This window comes from Myxine glutinosa, chromosome 6, assembly GCF_964187855.1.
Source record: "Myxine glutinosa chromosome 6, kmMyxGlut1.1, whole genome shotgun sequence".
In the NCBI taxonomy this organism is placed as follows: Eukaryota; Metazoa; Chordata; class Myxini; order Myxiniformes; family Myxinidae; genus Myxine; species Myxine glutinosa.
The window spans coordinates 139,324,474-139,331,259 of NC_136266.1; the positions used below are offsets into that span (position 1 = coordinate 139,324,474).

Genomic DNA, 6,786 nt, shown 5'->3' on the forward strand with positions numbered 1-6,786 from the left:
CCCCAATTCCAAACCGTGCACTCGTCTGACATGCCAGTGGTGAGATACAGGTTTATTCTAAGCAAGCATTCTGAGTATTGCGCTGCAATACATGTCCCATACCGGCAGTCTGTCATCCGGAAAACTGTTGGGGAAATTACCAAGGGTTATTTACCCACAGGTTCTGAATCGTTCCCAATCGCTAATTACCTCAGGACGGGCTCACCTGTGAATCGCACTCGGGACTTCGATTTATACACCTTGCAGACAGGTCAGCAGAAGCACGAGAAAATACGTTGTTGATAAAGAACCTTTCGAGTCGCTAAATATCAACAATTTATTATATTTTCCGGTTCATGATCAATGATCGATGTGTATATATACTGCATGTTGCTCGGCTTGGCTCCGCCCCTCCCGAAAGCACGCGCTGTGTCACGCTGTTGACGTTCGCGAGACGAGGCTGAGGGTGCACGGTGCGGCTTGAGGAGAACTCTCGAATAAACAAGAGATATCCATTTTTAAAATATTTTCGTTTAATTAACGATATCTGCCAAACCACGTGCCCTATCGCAAATTCTGAAAGGACATTTTAGTAGATTGACCTGCTGAACAGATCTGTGAAGTTTCCCCTCGATTGGATCAAAAATGAGGGAGGAGCTCGGGTTCAAAGGTTCATGCTTAAAAACGTCATAACTCTGAAACCATGTGACGCATGACGTCATGCTCGTTGACTTTTTTGTTCGTCATGGGTATGCGATTCTGCCTGCAAAGTTTGGCCTTGATCTGTTCAGCCGTTACAGAGAAAAAGGGGTTTTCGTGTTGTCACGAAAAACAATATGGCGGCCGAACCACGTGACATGTGACGTCATAATTACCATTAAAATATTTTACAGACCGAGTTCCTCCTACGGTGAAAATTTGATCTCAATCGGTCCTATTATTGCAGAGAAAATCTTTTTTAAAGGAAATTAAAACTTAAAATGGCACTGAGTTAAGGATCATCAGAATTATCAGAATTCCCAAAGTTCAAAGTACCATAACTTTGTCAAAAATGATCGAAACGTCGTGAAGTTCGAACTTGATCTGTAACTTATCATAGGGAAACCATGTGCCAAGTTTGAAATCATTAGCATTAAGCGTTTAGAAAAAAAGTCCGGAAAACTGTTCTTTGCGTGAAGGACTGACGGACATGCCTACAATGTCTCGATAGCTCACGTGATAACTGATCCAGTCACACTGCAAAGTTTCAGACAGGGATAGGTCATGAGACACAGAAGAAGAAACTTGCTTTACATGCGTCGACTTCATGGGATTGCTGTGGCTGATGGTGAGGGAGACAGAGAGAGAGGGAGACAGAGAGAGAGGGAGACAGAGAGAGAGGGAGAAAGAGAGGGAGAAAGAGAAGGAGAAAGAGAGGGAGAAAGAGAGGGAGAAAGAGAGGAAGAGAGAGAACGAGAGGGAGAAAGAGAAAGACTGAGACTTTGACTTTTGAGTCCTTTTATTACAAAAATACAAAAAGTAATAATATACACGTTTTACAATCAAATCAATAATGCCAACAAAAAGAAGAACCACCCAATGATCATCAAATAAAAGAAACATAATCAGCATCTCATAACAGTATTTTCAATTCGTTTTCTTCAACCTCACAAAAACCACCGACACACCAACTAATCAATAAAGTTTTGAAGGTTTCCGGCCTCGTTGGAAAAGGTAAACTCAAGTTTCAATCTTGCTGAGACCAATGCATTAAAAGACAACATGATATTACAGTGCTCTGTCGGTTTGCCAGATAGTTTATCTTTTCTTGTTAAATAAACAGCAAGTTTCGCAGTTTATATTAGGAAAGTAAACAGTTTCGATACAGGTTCTTGTTTAGGAGCAAAACCAAAGATGAAATTTCTCAAAGAAAAAGTAATATGCATTTTGTGTGCAATATAATTCAACCAATGAAACAAAGGAAATAATCGTACACAGTCTATGAATGCATGAAACAAGTCTTCATTGACTCCTGTTACGGATTCGTCACTTCCGTTGTTGTGGTTCTCATCCACTGTAAACATTTTTGGTTCCATGTACTATTATTGTTATCGTTTAAGTGAATTGGAGATAACTGTTTTCAAAAGGTTAAAAAAATTAATGTTTTAAAAAGAACCAGAAACCGGACGAGGAGGATGAGGAAGAAGAAGAGAAAGAAGAAGAGAAAAGGAGGCGGAGCAAGTGAGGTCGGAGAAGGAGCCGAGCTGCTTGAGGTTTTGAGCAAACGCTGGCGAATGGGGGTCAATAGCGAACTTTGGGGTTTCCTGGGAAAGGGATTCCTGCGACAGAGTTGTTATCGCTGTGACAGATAAACCTGCATGACAGGTTTTGCGGTTGATTCCGAAGAGAATCATTGGAGTGCCGTTACGTCTCGAGAACGGACCGTTGGCCATTTTGCCTCGCGCCTGATTTCGCATTACTCCAGGTTTTTTCCACCTCGCTTCAACCATTTCACCGCATCCAGACGTTAACCTGGTGTGTGTGTGTGTGTGTGTGTAACGTGGATTTTTAAAAAAAAATTTGTATACAGAGTCGAGGCTCGTGAAAGAGCTAACATTTATCAAACAAACAAGCAAACAAAGTATATAAAAAGGGGAGCAGTCGACAAGATGGGGAGAGAATGGGAATTTGCGGTTCACCGATTGGGAGCCGTTGAACGTCCATACCTGAAGGTGTGATTTCCCAGCCGCCTCTTGAGGACACTTTTGCCAATCTTTGGCAGTGTGACTGTCAACCGAGCGGGATTCTGGTCTCGATACAACATCTGTTGTGAAAAATCAACCAGATCCACAACTCGTCCCATAGATAGGTTTAATTTCAATTAGATCGTAACATCATCCTGTAAAATACACCATGCAACATATATGTCAGGATCAAGGCATCATATGAGAAAGATTGGATATATCAGTCAAAGCAAGCAAGCCTAGAATATAAGTGGGTACGTACCATTCAATTCTACATGTCATTGTATAAAGTCGCAGGAGTGGCCTCGAGTCGCGGACGTCCCGAGGTCTTATAGACACCGCCCAGTGGTTTAAGTGAGCGTCACACCTGGGTTCAACTTACATTTTCACCACATTCTCCCCGCCGTTAGAACTATGCTGCCACTAGGCAGGAAGCGAGCGCGCGTCAGCATTAATAGGTAGAGGAAGTCATTATTTCATTATTAGGGTGTCAAAGAAATATCCCTATTGATTCTTGTCTTTGCGCCATTGTGTTATGTTTCACACACTGTCAAAGCGTCTTTAGGGCTTCCTGGAAAGTGCTATATGAAACAAATCCATTATCAGTAGTACAGGTCAGTCGGTCCATCCGTAGAGGTCAGTGTGGCGTATTACCCTGCCAGCACAGGTTCGGAAACTACCGGGTACGTCGTCCCCAAATCCGGAGTCCCCTGCTTCGGAGTAGCCGCTGGAGGCAGGTGTCGGAGGGGCACCTCAGTGCCCTCACCGCTTCAGGCAGGGGTGTATCAGGCGAAGGGAGGGACGGCAGATGTTCTCTAGGCGCACTCATAGCCTGGTTAGCAAACATGTCCGATACTGGCAGACGATGAGCCTGTGGGTCACAATAGTCTAGTCTCACAGGCCTATGTGCTGGATAAGGTGTACCTTTGCGATATGCAACTCATTACATAAGGTGTACCTTGTCGAAGAGCGAATGTCCATTCGTCGCAATGCAACGCATTTCAGGCAGATGTGTCGATGTGGAAGATGTGTAAATCAGTAAGCCTCTTTACAGTAAGCTGTAACAGTAATTAAGATTACATGACAGGAGGCCATGACAGTGTAAGTCAATTACAGTAAGTCTGTACCGGCCTAGGAGTTGTAACAGTAAGTAAGATTACATGACAGGAGGCCATTACAGTAAGTCCATTACATGTACCTGCCTTGGCTCCCAAGGGTACATGGTCGATCCACATTAGATCCATGTCATGGAATTGCCGAGGGAGAGAACCGACGAGAGCCATATCGAGAGTTACGCGATACCCCGGAGTCCCCCTGTTTTGAAATCACGAGACTCGAGCGCTCTCTGCGGCAGCGCGTGAATTACAAGCTCCGGCAAATAGTTTCAAGCAAAACGTTTGCCACGAGTGCCCTCCGTAGACTGCCCGAACGACCGGCATGGTAGCTACGACGACGCACAAAACGATCGAAATGCGCCTTCCCAGCGAAGCGCACAGAGGATCGGAGAAGATCGGCTATACCGGCTACCGTCCCGGAGGGATTGTCCCGGAGAGAAAACGTCGAGATCGAGAAATGGAAAACGTCCCGGATGGATCGACATCCAAGAGTATGGCCCGGATGGATAGATCGACATCCAAGAGAATGGATGGATCGACATCCAAGAAAATGGCCCGGATGGATGGATCGACATCCAAGAGGATGGTCCCGGATGGATCGACATCCAAGAGGATGGCCCGGATGGATGGATCATCATCTCACCCCCTCACTCGTCCATCCCTCCCCCCCCCCCCCCCCGTCGTGAAGTGTGAGACAACAGCTGCGCATCGCGCACCGAAGTCGAGCGACCTTCACAGTCTGGGTCAGAGGGAACGCAATCAGGCAGCGGCCGGGCGAGGCGTCTCGCAGTCTCGAAATGTGTGGAGGCGAGCCAGGAGACCTGTCCTAGAAGCAACAAGCCCAGAGTCAAGGGCGATCCGGCGGGCCGGTGCCCACGTGGCTTGCTCAGGAGGCGAGGCAGTCGGGCGCAACGCTCAATGTCACCGTGTCATGGGGACACCGTGCACCCCCAAGTGTCCTAGAAGCAGCAAGCCCAGAGTCAAGGGCGGGCCGGTGCCCACGTGGCTTGCTCAGGAGACGAGGGAGTCGGGCGCAACGCTCAATGTCACCGTGTCATGGGGTCACCGTGCACCCCCAAATGCCCCGTGCCTTATCGATTAACGGCATAAGTCCGCGATGTTGGCTAGGCGCCCTCGAAGGCCGCCACGTTATGACACGCACTGTCGGGAAGGGGCGGTCAGATTGAGTATTTCGATGCTATCGATATCTGCTATCTGTAGAGGTACCCAGGTAGACGAACTCTGATGACGCAAGCGCGGGAAACAGTTAAATCGGGATCGATCGGGCGCGGTGCTGTAAAGCAAACGCGTGATTTAGTCGATGACGTCATCAATTGGTTCGGGCGTGTGCGGGCGGGTTTGACGGCGAGTTCCAGCTGAGCGGTATCCCCAGACGGAGTAAAGTAGCACTCCGAAATCTAAAGTCTCGCGTCCATTGGGCAGCAGCATTCGAGCGGGCTCGAGATCGGTGTACGGAATACGAACCCGGCCGACGAGCGAAAAGTATTATCTAGGGCGCACCGCGTACGAGGGAAACCGAAAGTTGAGCTCGGCCCGTTGAACCAGTGCGGCTTCGCCGAGTTGAGAGGGTGAGCACGCCGAGTCGAGAGGCGAGCACGCCGAGTCGAGAGGGCGAGCATGCTTGGCAGCGATAGACTGCACGACCTGAAGTAGCGTCTCGTTTGTTTTGCTGTCGGGTCAAAGGATCGAATACATATCACGCCCTGAAGTAGCATCTCGTTTGTTAGCTTTCGGGTCAGAGGATCGAATACATATCACGCCCTGAAGTAGCCTCTTGTTTGTTAGCTTTCGGGTCAAAGGATCGAATACATATCACGCCCTGAAGTAGCGTCTCGTTTGTTTAGCTTTCGGGTCAAAGGATCGGAAGTAGCGTCTCGTTTGTTTAGCTTTCGGGCCGTGTTTTGTCCGGAGTTTTAGACATAGATATCCATATAGAATACACATGGTATACGATCATCTTATCATAAGCATAAGCCCGAGTGTCGTGAAAGGCTATGAAGGTCCCGCTCGACGTCCTTAGAAACTCATCCGTGCTGCGACGAGTCCTCGCATGGTGCCAAGCGAGCCTCCATTGAGGCGATTCCGGGCAGCAGAGTTCGCCGGCCTCATTGAGTAGCCACATGTAGGTGGGATTTTGACGGCCGCGATCAGAATCGCCGGCCTCGCAGAGTGGTGCCCGTGAAGGGCGCAGGGCCCGAGCAGCCGGAGTGAGCCGGCCGTGTGAGGCACGGCGTGATTCCGACGAGCAGTGCGCGATTCGCGCGGAGGAGGTGGTTCCACCGAGAAGCGAGTGGTCAGGGTGAGCCGGCCGTGTGAGGCACGGCGTGATTCCGACGAGCAGTGCGCGATTCGCGCGGAGGAGGCGATTCCTCCGAGAAGCGAGTGGTCAGGGCGAGCCGGCCGTGTGAGGCACGGCGTGATCCCGACAAGCAGTGCGCGATTCGCGCGGAGCAGGTGGTTCCACCGAGTAGCGAGTGGTCGGAGTGTGCCGGCCGTGTGGAGGCATGGCCGACATGGGAGTCGTGATCACTCGCGTGGGAATCTCATCTCAGGCCGAGGCAAGCAAATCTAGGATGATTCTCTCGGACGGAGCCGTTAGCGTTTCGAGCAACCGAGGCTAGACTCGTACCTGCGGCGCCAAGCGGGTCCGTCGTTCCGACGGGGTTGCGGCCCAGGACATTTCCCAGTGGCCTCCTTCAGCAGGCGCCTTGCCGGAGTCCGTCATGCCTGCTCCGGCGTTCGGGCCTCAGGAGAGCAGTTTGCGTTTTGACGACGCGGTCCCGCAAAAGGCTTGCGAGGTCCCATCGCATCCGGTCCTTTTGAGGCGGACCGGCGGCGAGAGTAGTCGGAGCTCCATAGCTGGAGCTAGCTCGACGGGTCCTCCGCCGGTCATCCTTCTCCGAGGTGGGCCTCGCAGGAGCGCAGAGAATGTCGGGAACGCTCGTCTG

At 50.0% G+C, this 6,786-nt stretch overlaps 1 protein-coding gene and 1 long non-coding RNA gene across 4 annotated transcripts in view; one reads left to right on the forward strand and one right to left on the reverse strand.

Annotated features, from left to right (window-relative positions):
- The window catches only part of LOC137430361 (synaptic vesicle 2-related protein-like), a 194,221-nt gene that overhangs the window by 46,823 nt on the left and 140,612 nt on the right, over positions 1-6,786 (forward strand). The gene's annotated exons all lie outside the window — the stretch shown is intronic.
- LOC137430360 (uncharacterized) lies at positions 1,460-4,456 on the reverse strand. The gene is made up of 2 exons (XR_010985039.2): positions 2,685-4,456; positions 1,460-2,490 (listed from the first exon to the last, which is right to left on the reverse strand). It is a non-coding gene; the product is annotated as an uncharacterized LOC137430360 (long non-coding RNA).